The 13,737-nt window shown below is 55.0% G+C and overlaps 1 protein-coding gene across 1 annotated transcript in view; it reads left to right on the forward strand.

Moving 5' to 3' along the window:
* Nucleotides 1-13,737, forward strand: part of TXNRD2 (thioredoxin reductase 2) — a 422,726-nt gene that overhangs the window by 356,017 nt on the left and 52,972 nt on the right. The window lies entirely within an intron of this gene.

The following is a 13,737-nucleotide window of genomic DNA, read 5'->3' on the forward strand; positions in this document are numbered from 1 at the left end:
ATGCAGCTACAGGTTAGCTTTTCAGTCTTTTTAGACTGTGTGTTTGCAATGCAGCCTGGGAGCGTTCTATGCTTCCAGTGAGTTATGAGAATTTCTACTGCTTTCTGAGCATTAAAACAATTTCTAAAACAAACTTTTTGTTGTTTTTTCTCATGTTTCTAATGCTTATTATTACATGTATGGTGGAAATTCTACACAGCATATTTCAGCTCTGTTTTCTACTGGCTGCTATTGCATGTTATATATATATGTATTTATATATATATGAGTATATGTATATGTGGGGCACATATAATATAGTGTTTCCGGGGTCCCGCACATGGGCGGGAATATTCTAATGCTTATGACTTTGATGAGGATACCCCTGGAAGAGAACTAGGATTACAGGTAAGTAACTAATCCATCATATCTTTCAGCGAAGATTCTTGAGTTTGTTCCAACTCATCTTCCTGTTGTGGTTGCAAATGCCTTTATGTCAGCTGGCAAGGCTGTGTGACATCCTTGTGAGGTCAAGGCCATTGAATTGGCCTTTCATTGGTTCAGTAAATACACTGCGTCTTGCATAGACTGCAGATCTGCATCTAACAAAGGTCTCAGTAAATATGGCTGTGTATCCTCCGCCTGTTGAGAGTTAAATTGACCTTGGGTGGATCATTGGATCACTTTGAAGATCTCTCTGTTGATCTGCAGTTCTTTATCACATGAGGTTGAGGGAGAAACTCACACCATAGGCCTGATTTACAAAGGTAAACTTCCATGTTTGTGTACGTTTACGCTTTTTCAGTATTCACAAAATTGCTTTTTAAAAGTAACTTTAATTTCGCACTCTCCGAGATAGGTAGCAAGCCAATATCGGACACATCGAAGACGATGACTGGCAAACAGCACTGATGTTCCAAAGGAAGCAGCTATTTCTCTTCGTTTTAGACTGATCCAATTAAAAATCCTACCTAGAACGTACCTTACCGGGGTTACTTACGCGAAAATGGGATTTAGACAGGATGCTCTATGTTTGCGCGGACGTCATCAGGAGGCAACCTTCTATCACACTATATGGGACTGTCCGCAAATACGACCCATAGGGGACACGGTGACGGCACAAATGCAGGACGCAATGGGGAAACAGATAATTCTGACACCACCGCTGGGGCTTCTTAACATCTGTGAAGCAACTGATCTCATGGAAGTGGAACAGCAACTAGCTGCTCTAGGATACACTTTAGTGAAAAGAGCAATTGCAATGAAATGGGGTAGCGGAAAGACCATCGGCTAAGGTTTGGGCGGCTGAACTCGATAAGTGTATGGTTGCAGAAAAAGAAGTGTATAAATCTAGAGGATGTTCAAGAAATGGGATAAAACATGGAGCGGGTGGAATGCGCATTTTCGGGGACTTATGTATCTCCCAAACCGTAGAGATGGAAATGTCAGGAAACAATAGACACTCACCTGACATGATTGACTGATTTACTGTGCACTGTTATGCTATGTGTATCTGCTGTAACCAAACTGAAATGTATGCATACCAATAATTGTGATTATTTGAAGTTTGAAATCAATAAAGAAATCTTTTTAAAAAGTAAGTTTACAAGTGTGGAGACCTGGTGCTATCAAACCTGTTTTACTTGGATCCGGGACGTCTTATTTGGAGGCTCTGGGCCAAACCTAATTTGGGGCCCTCTGCTCGCAACAATTCTGAATGTATTATACATTTTCAGCTCGATCAAGACATTGGCAACTAGGCTAGGATCATTGACAACCCTCTTCCTTGGCTGCCATCCTTTGCGGCATAACTGCAGCACTGGTGCAGCAGAAACACTGGCGGCATCAACAAGGCAGCTGCATAGGGTGCAGTGGACCGGTGTCTCATCTTTTGGGGTTGTACATACGGAGAGTGCCTTATTGTGTTATGCACTCCAGTCCCTGCTGTGCGAGGAACAGCAATTCTGAGTCAGTTGCCACTATGCTCTGATTGCACTGGCCCAGCAGCTGCTCCACGTGGATGGTGGCGTGGCCTACACGTGTGGCCCTACCTCGGCCAAAGCCGTCTTCAGGGGGATTGCACCAGAAAAACAGGTAGACTGGTGGCCCGTCCGAGCCCTGTGCCCACAATGTGTGGTACAGGTTTGTATGTCTGCACCATTCATTCCCAGGGGTGCTTTTGTTTACTACAGGGCCTCTGTTGCTTGAGACTGGTATTCGGAGTCGGGTGGTACAAGGCTGTAGTCTCACCTATCTGGCAGCAGCTCCAAAAAGAAGGATGCAATAACAGAGGCACAGTGCCACTCTCTACTGCACAGTGAGCGTAGCACAGCACATGCGGCAAATGGGCATAAGCTGGTACAATTCTGCTCGACTTATACCCCTTAAAAATGTGAAAATCTTGCTGAATCTAGCCAGAATCTAATAGGTATTTTTGTTCCACCCTCACTATGTCTCAGGACAGGTTGGGGCTGGAATGGGTGGGCAGGCTGGGCTGGCTAAAGAAAGAAAACGCAAATAAACAAACTGGTTATTTAAAACCTCTACGCAGTGTGGGATTGTCAGAAAAGCCTGAAGAGGGGGCATTGGACGAGATCCCACAGTACCCTAAAACATCTCTGCTTGGGAAGGCCGGCCAGGGCGGACAGAAAAAATGGTGTTTGTTGTGGAGGCCGGGAGGGGTCATTGCGGTGTGACAGCAGAGGTGTGAGGAAGATGGAATGGGGGCAGTGGGTTGATGGGGTGCTAGAAATGACGCTGGGGTGCATGAAGGGCTGATTACACAGTCTTTACAGGGCCCCCCTTGATTCCAAGCGGGGTGGACGAGCGGTGTTCGCGTGACTTTAAGTCCGGCAGCTCCCGGCTGCGCCCCTAGGATACTGGCGCCCTGGGCCTGGGCCCAGCCCGCCCATGCCCAAGGCCGGCCCTGCTGCTTGGACACCCTTTCTACACACCTATCATCCAGGGAAGCTTGGAAGCTGCTGTCTGAGTGGTAAGCATTGCCACTCGGTGTTTAACTCGAGGCTGTCGTTCTCTGGCCCTTTGTGGGGCAGTGAAGCCTCGCGGGGCTGTGCAGTCACTGACGTCAGATCAGATGGCATCGCTGTGCAGGTTCACATCTTATTATAACACTGGTGAGTGGTGGCTGCCCACTTGCACCAGAGGGCCGTCTGTGCGCAGCGATGCGCATGCGCGAGCCCAGCGAGGAGATGCTTTATTTCGAACCGTTTCTAGGATCTGCCCCCTGTATCTCCACGCTGCAGCGACAGTTTCCAGGATCCGCTGATTGACAGGAAAGAAGGGGTGAAATAACGCCGTCAACAAAAGGTAACTTTTCCAGTTCCAGGCGGTTAAAAAATGCCATGGTTAAGGATGTTTGAACAGCTATTAAACTTGTACAGTTAAACATAGACTTTGTTCTGCTGTAAACACGGATTGAAGGCCGTTCGGTGAAAGAGAGCCATCATCCGTCGGCGGTGTCCGCAGCTTCAAGGGCCCCGCGCATTGATGTCCTGTGCGGGTCCTCGAGGCGCTAGGCTTGGCATTGACGGGCCTCCTGTCAGTCCCGGGCGACGGCGCCGCGTGCCTTCCTCTGGGGCGCAGGATGGACGTGGCGTCCAGGGGGTGTCACCGCCATCTGCAGAATGAAGTGACAGCCATGGATTCCCGCTCTTTAAAAGTGATTGACGCCCGAGCACCGGCGCCGTCTTTAACCCTGGACCCGGTGCTTGCCGTGGGATGGGGCGCGGGGAGCTGCGGTGAGCCTGGGGCGAGAGCGACCGTGGATGCGCCCTCCACTCTGCGGTGTCCGAGGGAGAGAGGCTCCAGGCACCAGCCAGCAGGACCCTGGTTCGGCCGGCCTTGTGCTCTCTGTCAGCTGGACCCTGGTTCCACTAGCTTGTGCTCTTTGTCAGCTGGACCCTGGTTCGGCCAGCCTTGTGCTCTCTGTCAGCTGGACCCTGGTTCGGCCAGCCTTGTGCTCTTCGTCAGCAGGACCCTGGTTCGGCCGGCCTTGTGCTCTTTGTCATCAGGACCCTAGTTCGGCCAGCCTTGTGCTCTTCGTCAGCAGGACCCTGGGACGGCCAGCCTTGTGCTCTTCGTCAGCAGGACCCTGGGACGGCCAGCCTTCTGCTCTCTGTCAGCTGGACCCTGGTTCGGCTAGCCTTGTGCTCTTCGTCATCAGTACCCTGGTTCGGCCGGCCTTGTGCTCTTCGTCATCAGGACCCTGGTTCGGCCAGCCTTGTGCTCTTCGTCATCAGGACCCAGGTTCGGCCAGCCTTGTGCTCTCTGTCAGCTGGACCCTGGTTCGGCCTGCCTTGTGCTCTTCGTCAGCAGGACCCTGGGACGGCCAACCTTCTGCTCTCTGTCAGCTGGACCCTAGTTCGGCCAGCCTTGTTCTCTTTGTCAGCAGGAACCTGCTTCCACTAGCCTTGTGCTCTCTGTCAGCCAGACCCAGCTTCGGCTGGCCTTGTGCTCTCTGTCAGCTGGACCCTGGTTCGGCTAGCCTTGTGCTCTTCGTCATCAGTACCCTGGTTCGGCCGGCCTTGTGCTCTTCGTCATCAGGACCCTGGTTCGGCCAGCCTTGTGCTCTTCGTCATCAGGACCCTGGTTCGGCCAGCCTTGTGCTCTCTGTCAGCTGGACCCTGGTTCGGCCTGCCTTGTGCTCTTCGTCAGCAGGACCCTGGGACGGCCAGCCTTCTGCTCTCTGTCAGCTGGACCCTAGTTCGGCCAGCCTTGTTCTCTTTGTCAGCAGGAACCTGCTTCCACTAGCCTTGTGCTCTCTGTCAGCCAGACCCAGCTTCGGCTGGCCTTGTGCTCTCTGTCAGCTGGACCCTGGTTCCACTAGCCTTGTGCTCTTCGTCAGCAGGACCCTGGTTTGGCCAGCCTTGTGCTCTCTGTCAGCTGGACCCTGGTTCCGCTAGCCTTGTGCTCTTCGTCAGCAGGACCCTGGTTCCACTAGCCCTGTGCTCTTCGTCAACAGGACCCTGGTTCGGCCTGCCTTGTGCTCTTCGTCAGCTGGACCCTGGTTCGGCTAGCCTTGTGCTCTCTGTCATCAGGACCCTGGTTCAGCCACCCTTGTGCTCTCTGTCAGCTGGACCCTGGTTCGGCCAGCCTTGTGCTCTTCGTCAGCTGGACCCTGGGTCGGCCAGCCTTGTGCTCTCTGTCAGCAGGACCCTGCTTTGGCCAACCTTGTGCTCTTCGTCAGCCGGACCCTGGTTCGGCCAGCCTTGTGCTCTCTGTCAGCTGGACCCTGGTTCGGCCAGCCTTGTGCTCTTTGTCAGCAGGACCCTCGTTCCACTAGCCTTGTGCTCTCTGTCAGCCAGACCCTGCTTCGGCTGGCCTTGTGCTCTGTCAGCTGGACCCTGGTTCCACTAGCTTGTGCCCTTCGTCAGCTGGACCCTGGTTCGGCCAGCCTTGTGCTCTTCGTCAGCAGGACCCTGGTTCGGCCAGCCTTTTGCTCTTCGTCAGCAGGACCCTGGTTCCACTAGCCTTGTGCTCTTCGTCAGCAGGACCCTGGTTTGGCTAGCCTTGTGCTCTCTGTCATCAGGACCCTGGTTCGGCCAGCCTTGTGCTCTCTGTCAGCTGGACCCTGGTTCGGCCGGCCTTGTGCTCTTCGTCATCAGAACCCTGGTTCGGCCAGCCTTGTGCTCTCTGTCAGCTGGACCCTGGTTCGGCCGGCCTTGTGCTCTTCGTCAGCAGGACCCTGGTTCGGCCAGCCTTGTGCTCTCTGTCAGCTGGACCCTGGTTCGGCCAGCCTTGTGCTCTTTGTCAGCAGGAACCTACTTCCACTAGCCTTGTGCTCTGTCAACTGGACCCTGGTTCCACTAGCCTTGTGCTCTTCGTCAGCAGGACCCTGGTTCGGCCAGCCTTGTGCTCTCTGTCAGCTGGACCCTGCTTCGGCCGGCCTTGTGCTCTTCGTCAGCTGGACCCTGGTTCTGCCAGCCTTGTGCTCTTTGTCAGCAGGAACCTGCTTCCACTAGCCTTGTGCTCTCTGTCAGCCAGACCCTGCTTCGGCTGGCCTTGTGCTCTGTCAGCTGGACCCTGGTTCCACTAGCCTTGTGCTCTTCGTCAGCAGGACCCTGGTTTGGCCAGCCTTGTGCTCTTCGTCAGCAGGACCCTGGTTCCACTAGCCTTGTGCGCTTCGTCAGCAGGACCCTGGTTCGGCCTGCCTTCTGCTCGCTGTCAGCTGGACCCTGGTTCGGCTAGCCTTGTGCTCTCTGTCATCAGGACCCTGGTTCGGCCAGCCTTGTGCTCTCTGTCAGCTGGACCCTGGTTCGGCCGGCCTTGTGCTCTTCCTCATCAGGACCCTGGTTCGGCCAGCCTTGTGCTCTCTGTCAGCTGGACCCTGGTTCGGCCGGCCTTGTGCTCTGTCAGCTGGACCCTGGTTCCACTAGCCTTGTGCTCTTCGTCAGCAGGACCCTGGTTCGGCCAGCCTTGTGCTCTCTGTCAGCTGGACCCTGGTTCCGCTAGCCTTGTGCTCTTCGTCAGCAGGACCCTGGTTCCACTAGCCTTGTGCTCTTCGTCAGCCGGACCCTGGTTCGGCCTGCCTTCTGCTCTCTGTCAGCTGGACCCTGGTTCGGCTAGCCTTGTGCTCTCTGTCATCAGGACCCTGGTTCAGCCAGCCTTGTGCTCTTCGTCAGCTGGACCCTGGGTCGGCCAGCCTTGTGCTCTCTGTCAGCAGGACCCTGCTTCGGCCAACCTTGTGCTCTTCGTCAGCCGGACCCTGCTTCGGCCGGCCTTGTGCTCTCTGTCAGCTGGACCCTGGTTCCACTAGCCTTGTGCTCTTCGTCAGCTGGACCCTGGGTCGGCCAGCCTTGTGCTCTCTGTCAGCAGGACCCTGCTTCGGCCAACCTTGTGCTCTTCGTCAGCCGGACCCTGCTTCGGCCGGCCTTTTGCTCTCTGTCAGCTGGACCCTGGTTCCACTAGCCTTGTGCTCTTCGTCAGCAGGACCCTGCTTCAGCTGGCCTTGTGCTCTTCTTCAGCCGGACCCTGCTTCGGCCGGCCTTGTGCTCTTCGTCAGCAGGACCCTGGTTCCACTAGCCTTGTGCTCTTCGTCAGCAGGACCCTAGGTCGGCCAGCCTTGTGCTCTCTGTCAGCTGGACCCTGGTTCGGCCAGCCTTGTGCTCTTCGTCAGCTGGACCCTGGGTCGGCCAGCCTTGTGCTCTCTGTCAGCTGGACCCTGGTTCCGCTAGCCTTGTGCTCTTCGTCAGCAGGACCCTGGTTCCACTAGCCTTTTGCTCTTCCTCAGCCGGACCCTGGTTCGGCCTGCCTTCTGCTCTCTGTCAGCTGGACCCTGGGTCGGCCAGCCTTGTGCTCTCTGTCAGCAGGACCCTGCTTCGGCCAACCTTGTGCTCTTCGTCAGCCGGACCCTGCTTCGGCCGGCCTTGTGCTCTCTGTCAGCTGGACCCTGGTTCCACTAGCCTTGTGCTCTTCGTCAGCTGGACCCTGGGTCGGCCAGCCTTGTGCTCTCTGTCAGCAGGACCCTGCTTCGGCCAACCTTGTGCTCTTCGTCAGCCGGACCCTGCTTCGGCCGGCCTTTTGCTCTCTGTCAGCTGGACCCTGGTTCCACTAGCCTTGTGCTCTTCGTCAGCAGGACCCTGCTTCAGCTGGCCTTGTGCTCTTCGTCAGCCGGACCCTGCTTCCGCCGGCCTTGTGCTCTTCGTCAGCAGGACCCTGGTTCCACTAGCCTTGTGCTCTTCGTCAGCAGGACCCTAGGTCGGCCAGCCTTGTGCTCTCTGTCAGCTGGACCCTGGTTCGGCCGGCCTCGTGCTCTTCGTCAGCTGGACCCTGGGTCGGCCAGCCTTGTGCTCTCTGTCAGCAGGACCCTGCTTCGGCCAACCTTGTGCTCTTCGTCAGCCGGACCCTGCTTCGGCCGGCCTTGTGCTCTCTGTCAGCTGGACCCTGGTTCCACTAGCCTTGTGCTCTTCGTCAGCTGGACCCTGGGTCGGCCAGCCTTGTGCTCTCTGTCAGCAGGACCCTGCTTCGGCCAACCTTGTGCTCTTCGTCAGCCGGACCCTGCTTCGGCCGGCCTTTTGCTCTCTGTCAGCTGGACCCTGGTTCCACTAGCCTTGTGCTCTTCGTCAGCTGGACCCTGGGTCGGCCAGCCTTGTGCTCTCTGTCAGCAGGACCCTGCTTCGGCCAACCTTGTGCTCTTCGTCAGCCGGACCCTGCTTCGGCCGGCCTTTTGCTCTCGGTCAGCTGGACCCTGGTTCCACTAGCCTTGTGCTCTTCGTCAGCAGGACCCTGCTTCAGCTGGCCTTGTGCTCTTCTTCAGCCGGACCCTGCTTCGGCCGGCCTTGTGCTCTTCGTCAGCAGGACCCTGGTTCCACTAGCCTTGTGCTCTTCGTCAGCAGGACCCTAGGTCGGCCAGCCTTGTGCTCTCTGTCAGCTGGACCCTGGTTCGGCCAGCCTTGTGCTCTTCGTCAGCTGGACCCTGGGTCGGCCAGCCTTGTGCTCTCTGTCAGCTGGACCCTGGTTCCGCTAGCCTTGTGCTCTTCGTCAGCAGGACCCTGGTTCCACTAGCCTTGTGCTCTTCCTCAGCCGGACCCTGGTTCGGCCTGCCTTCTGCTCTCTGTCAGCTGGACCCTGGTTCGGCTAGCCTTGTGCTCTCTGTCATCAGGACCCTGGTTCAGCCAGCCTTGTGCTCTTCGTCAGCTGGACCCTGGGTCGGCCAGCCTTGTGCTCTCTGTCAGCAGGACCCTGCTTCGGCCAACCTTGTGCTCTTCGTCAGCCGGACCCTGCTTCGGCCGGCCTTGTGCTCTCTGTCAGCTGGACCCTGGTTCCACTAGCCTTGTGCTCTTCGTCAGCTGGACCCTGGGTCGGCCAGCCTTGTGCTCTTCGTCAGCCGGACCCTGCTTCGGCCGGCCTTTTGCTCTCTGTCAGCTGGACCCTGGTTCCACTAGCCTTGTGCTCTTCGTCAGCAGGACCCTGCTTCAGCTGGCCTTGTGCTCTTCGTCAGCCGGACCCTGCTTCGGCCGGCCTTGTGCTCTTCGTCAGCAGGACCCTGGTTCCACTAGCCTTGTGCTCTTCGTCAGCAGGACCCTAGGTCGGCCAGCCTTGTGCTCTCTGTCAGCTGGACCCTGGTTCGGCCGGCCTCGTGCTCTTCGTCAGCTGGACCCTGGGTCGGCCAGCCTTGTGCTCTCTGTCAGCAGGACCCTGCTTCGGCCAACCTTGTGCTCTTCGTCAGCCGGACCCTGCTTCGGCCGGCCTTGTGCTCTCTGTCAGCTGGACCCTGGTTCCACTAGCCTTGTGCTCTTCGTCAGCTGGACCCTGGGTCGGCCAGCCTTGTGCTCTCTGTCAGCAGGACCCTGCTTCGGCCAACCTTGTGCTCTTCGTCAGCCGGACCCTGCTTCGGCCGGCCTTTTGCTCTCTGTCAGCTGGACCCTGGTTCCACTAGCCTTGTGCTCTTCGTCAGCAGGACCCTGCTTCAGCTGGCCTTGTGCTCTTCGTCAGCCGGACCCTGCTTCGGCCGGCCTTGTGCTCTTCGTCAGCAGGACCCTGGTTCCACTAGCCTTGTGCTCTTCGTCAGCAGGACCCTAGGTCGGCCAGCCTTGTGCTCTCTGTCAGCTGGACCCTGGTTCGGCCGGCCTCGTGCTCTTCGTCAGCTGGACCCTGGGTCGGCCAGCCTTGTGCTCTCTGTCAGCAGGACCCTGCTTCGGCCAACCTTGTGCTCTTCGTCAGCCGGACCCTGCTTCGGCCGGCCTTTTGCTCTCTGTCAGCTGGACCCTGGTTCCACTAGCCTTGTGCTCTTCGTCAGCAGGACCCTGCTTCAGCTGGCCTTGTGCTCTTCGTCAGCCGGACCCTGCTTCGGCCGGCCTTGTGCTCTTCGTCAGCAGGACCCTGGTTCGGCTAGCGTTGTGCTCTTCGTCAGCAGGACCCTGGTTCGGCTAGACTTGTACTCTTCGTCAGCAGGACCCTGGTTCGGCCAGCCTTGTGCTCTTCGCCAGCAGGACCCTGGTTCGGCCGGCCTTGTGCTCTTCGTCAGCAGGACCCTTGTTCGGCCGGCCTTGTGCTCTTCGTCAGCCGGACCCTGGTTCGGCCAGCCTTGTGCTCTTCGTCAGCAGGACCCTGGTTCGGCCGGCCTTGTGCTCTCTGTACATGTCAGCCAGACCCTGCTTCAGCTGGCCTTGTGCTCGGTCAGCTGGACCCTTGGTCCACTAGCCTTGTGCTCTTCGTCAGCAGGACCCTGGTTCGGCCAGCCTTGTGCTCTTCGTCATCAGGACCCTGGCTCGGCCAGCCTTGTGCTCTTCGTCAGCAGGACCCTGGTTTGGCCGGCCTTGTGCTCTTCGTCAGCAGGACCCTGGTTCGGCTATCCTTGTGCTCTCTGTCAGCAGGACCCTGGTTCGGCCGGCCTTGTGCTCTCTGTCATTGACGTAGGTGGAGCAGAAGCTTGTTGCAATACAACAGAGCTAAATGGGAAAAAGAACCGCCCCCTCAACGAGACTTTATCGGGGAGGGGTGTGGGAGCAGGAACCAGGGTTTCATCACTGGATCTTAATGATTGACCAATTCAGTAAGGAAAAAGTCTTGCAGATAAATAGCTTGGGCCTTAGCCATTTAAGGATTGCTGAGTCAAACCACACATTTTAAAAATGATTCTTGTATGAATAGGTAACCAGTGAAGAGAGCTCAGAAGAAGAGAGAAGGCCGGCATAGGTGGGAGCCTAGTTATGAGACCTGCTGCCGTATTCTGCACCGCTTGCAGTGTATATGTCGCTGTCTCATTGATGGAAGCCAGTAAGGAATTTGAGTGATCTAGGCGGCTGATGACTAGTGCCTGAATCAAGGCCTTCCTCGTAAAATGTGGAAGGAGATAAAAAAAACCTCCACAACAAGCGCAAAATATGAAGGCAAGTTCCGGCCTTGGTCCCAGTCTGCTCTTTCATAGTGAGGGCTTGATCTGGGTGAACACTCATTTTTTTACAACCAGTTTAGGAGTGGGAGCAGTGCCCAATTCTGAGGGCCACCAGTAAGGTGTCCAAAGCTGTTTGGCCTTGCCAAAAAGCATGACCTCAGTTTTATTGGCGTTCAACTGGAGACAGTTATCTGTCATCCAGGTCTCAATAGCTGTCATAACGGCAGAACAGCGCTCTTTACATTGTTCAGATCTTTGACAAATGTAATAATTAACTGTGTATCATCTTCCTGAGACAATGGTTCAAAACCAAAGGCTCAGGCAATTTTAGCAAGGGATTTACATATATGTTAAAAAGTGTAGGGCTCAGACAAGAGCCCGAGGCACCCCCTTATCTAACTGTAAGGTTTGCAATTTATAAGGACCTATATTAATGATCTGGTTCGATTGGTTGAGACCTTTTTGAACACTCAATGCGGTGTCATGGATTCCTATCTCCTGCAGCCTTTGGAACAATCTGGGATGGGACCGTCTCGAAAGCTGCTGATAGGTCGAGCTGCACAAGCGAGGAGGGAGTATTGAAGGCAAGCAAGCATCTTATTTGGTCAGTAACCCCTATTAGAGTTGTCTCGGTACTGTGCATGGGTCTAAAGCCCAATTGAGATGGATCCAACTACGTATTACTTTCAAGAACCTCCACGAGTTGAATATTTATTTGTCCTTCTAATAGCTTGCCCAGTAAGGGAAGCCGAGAGATAGGCCGATAGTTAGAAAGGTCCATAGGTGATGACTTTGCCTTTTAAAAAAAATCTGAATGACCTGAGCTGCTTTCCAAGCTACGGGGACCTTACCCGTACTGATGGTCTTGTTGAATAATGAGCAAATGACCAGGAGCAAGCTGAGAGGACAAATTCGCAGAGATAGTAGGAGGACAAATGTCTAACGGAGACCCTGATTTGGCGGCTGCCAACGCTTTCTGAATTACATCTGGCAAAAGTAGCTTAAATTTGTTCAAAGCAAAAGCACTATTAGAAAGCTGCAGACTGGAATAAAACTGTCCACATTCTGGCTCAGCTATTGTAGGAACATTCTGGTAAATTACATCAATTTTTCCTTCAGAGTGATTCGCCAGAGAGTCTGATAACTCTTGGGATGGCTGAATCTCTTGGGAGCAGGCCCAGGAATTTATGAAATCATTGAGAAATTAGAATCACTCTTTGGAATAGTTGCTCACCTGATTGATTTGATGAGAAATGTATGTATGCCTTACAAGCTTTTTTATGTACGATGATAGCTTGTTAAAGATGATTTATACGCCTCTCTATCAACAAGTGTTTTAAATTGGCGCCACCGTCTTTCGAAATATGTACACAGTGCTTTCTCGGTTCGTAGTTCCGGTGTATACCAAGGTGCATGCGTGCCATAGTGAGTTTTAGAGCAGATTTTTCCCAGCGCTGTTTTCTTGAATGCCTTTTTTTTTAATGCTAGGTGACAGGCAGTGGTCAGGTGTACCATCACCAGCCCCACAGTGTGAGCAGTAGTGCTCTGACAGGAGCCGTCACTTCTACCAGCCCCAGACTGTGGACATTGATGTTCTGGAAGGAGCGGTCACGTCTACCATCACCAGCCCTGTTGTGTAGCACTAGTGTTCTGGGAGGAGCAGTCATGTCTATCCTCACCAGCCCCTTAAGGGTGCTCACTGGTGCCCTGCCAGGATCAGTAACGTCTACCCTCACCAGCCCCAGGTTGTGGGCACTGGTGCGCTGCAAGGATGGTCAGACCTATCTTCACCAGCCCCATGGTGTTGGCACTGGTGCCCTGCCAGGACCAGTAACATCTACCCTCACCAGCCCCACGGTGTGGGCATTGGTGCCCTGCTAGGACCAGTAATATCTACCCTCACCAGCCCCCCGATGCAGACAATGGTGCCCTCCCAAGACCAGTAACGCCTACCCTCAGCCCCACAGTGTGGGCACGGTAACGTCTACCCTCACCAGCCCCACGCTGTGGGCACTGATGCCCTGCCAGTACCAGTAACGTCTACCCTCACCAGCCCCACGTTGTGGCACTGGTGCCCAGCCAGGACCAGTAACGTCTACCCTCACTAACCCCATGGTGTGGGCACGGTAACGTCTACCCTCACCAGCCCCACGCTGTGGGCTCTGAAACCCTGCCAGTACCAGTAACGTCTACCCTCACCAGCCCCACTGTGGGCACTGGTGCCCTGCCAGGACCAGTAACGTCTACCCTCACCAGCCCCACGGTGTGGGCACTGGTGCCCTGTCAGGACTAGTAACGTCTACCCTCACAAGCCCCACGGTGTGGGAACTGGTGCCCTGCCATGACCAGTAACGTCTACTCTCACCAACCCCACGGTGTGGGCACTGGTGCTGTGCAAGGAGCGGTCAAGTCTATCTTCACCAGCCCCACAGTGTGGGAGGTGGTGCTCTAGAAGGAACGTCCAAGTGCACCATCACAGTCAGTCCACCTTAAAATATTGCTCAGGGTTCTGCCACCGGAGAGCAGACTGGTCTAAAACTATTGAAGAGTGACTAGTGAAGAGAAAGGATTCTGGGGAGAACCAGGATCTTGGGTTGGTCTTTTCTTCTTCTTTTTGCTCTTGTCATTCTCCCCAGCGTTTCTGCTGCCTGTGCTGGGTTCATAATCCCTTAGCAAATATCTCCCAGAAATTTCTCTTTTGTATTTTGTTTGCGGTGTGCTTTTGCCACAATGTTTTTACAGAGCAAATAAAGGTAATACAGTGAAAAGAATGGGAGATGGAAAGTTTTGTCCAGCGGCTACGCAGCAGTTCAGTCTTGATCCTAGCAGCAAGTTACACCAGGTTCCTTCCTCCCCTGGACTATCTCCCTGTGGACAAAGGCCCTAACTAATGCCAGGGGGGT

This window comes from Lissotriton helveticus, chromosome 11 (assembly GCF_964261635.1).
Source record: "Lissotriton helveticus chromosome 11, aLisHel1.1, whole genome shotgun sequence".
Taxonomy (NCBI): Eukaryota; Metazoa; Chordata; class Amphibia; order Caudata; family Salamandridae; genus Lissotriton; species Lissotriton helveticus.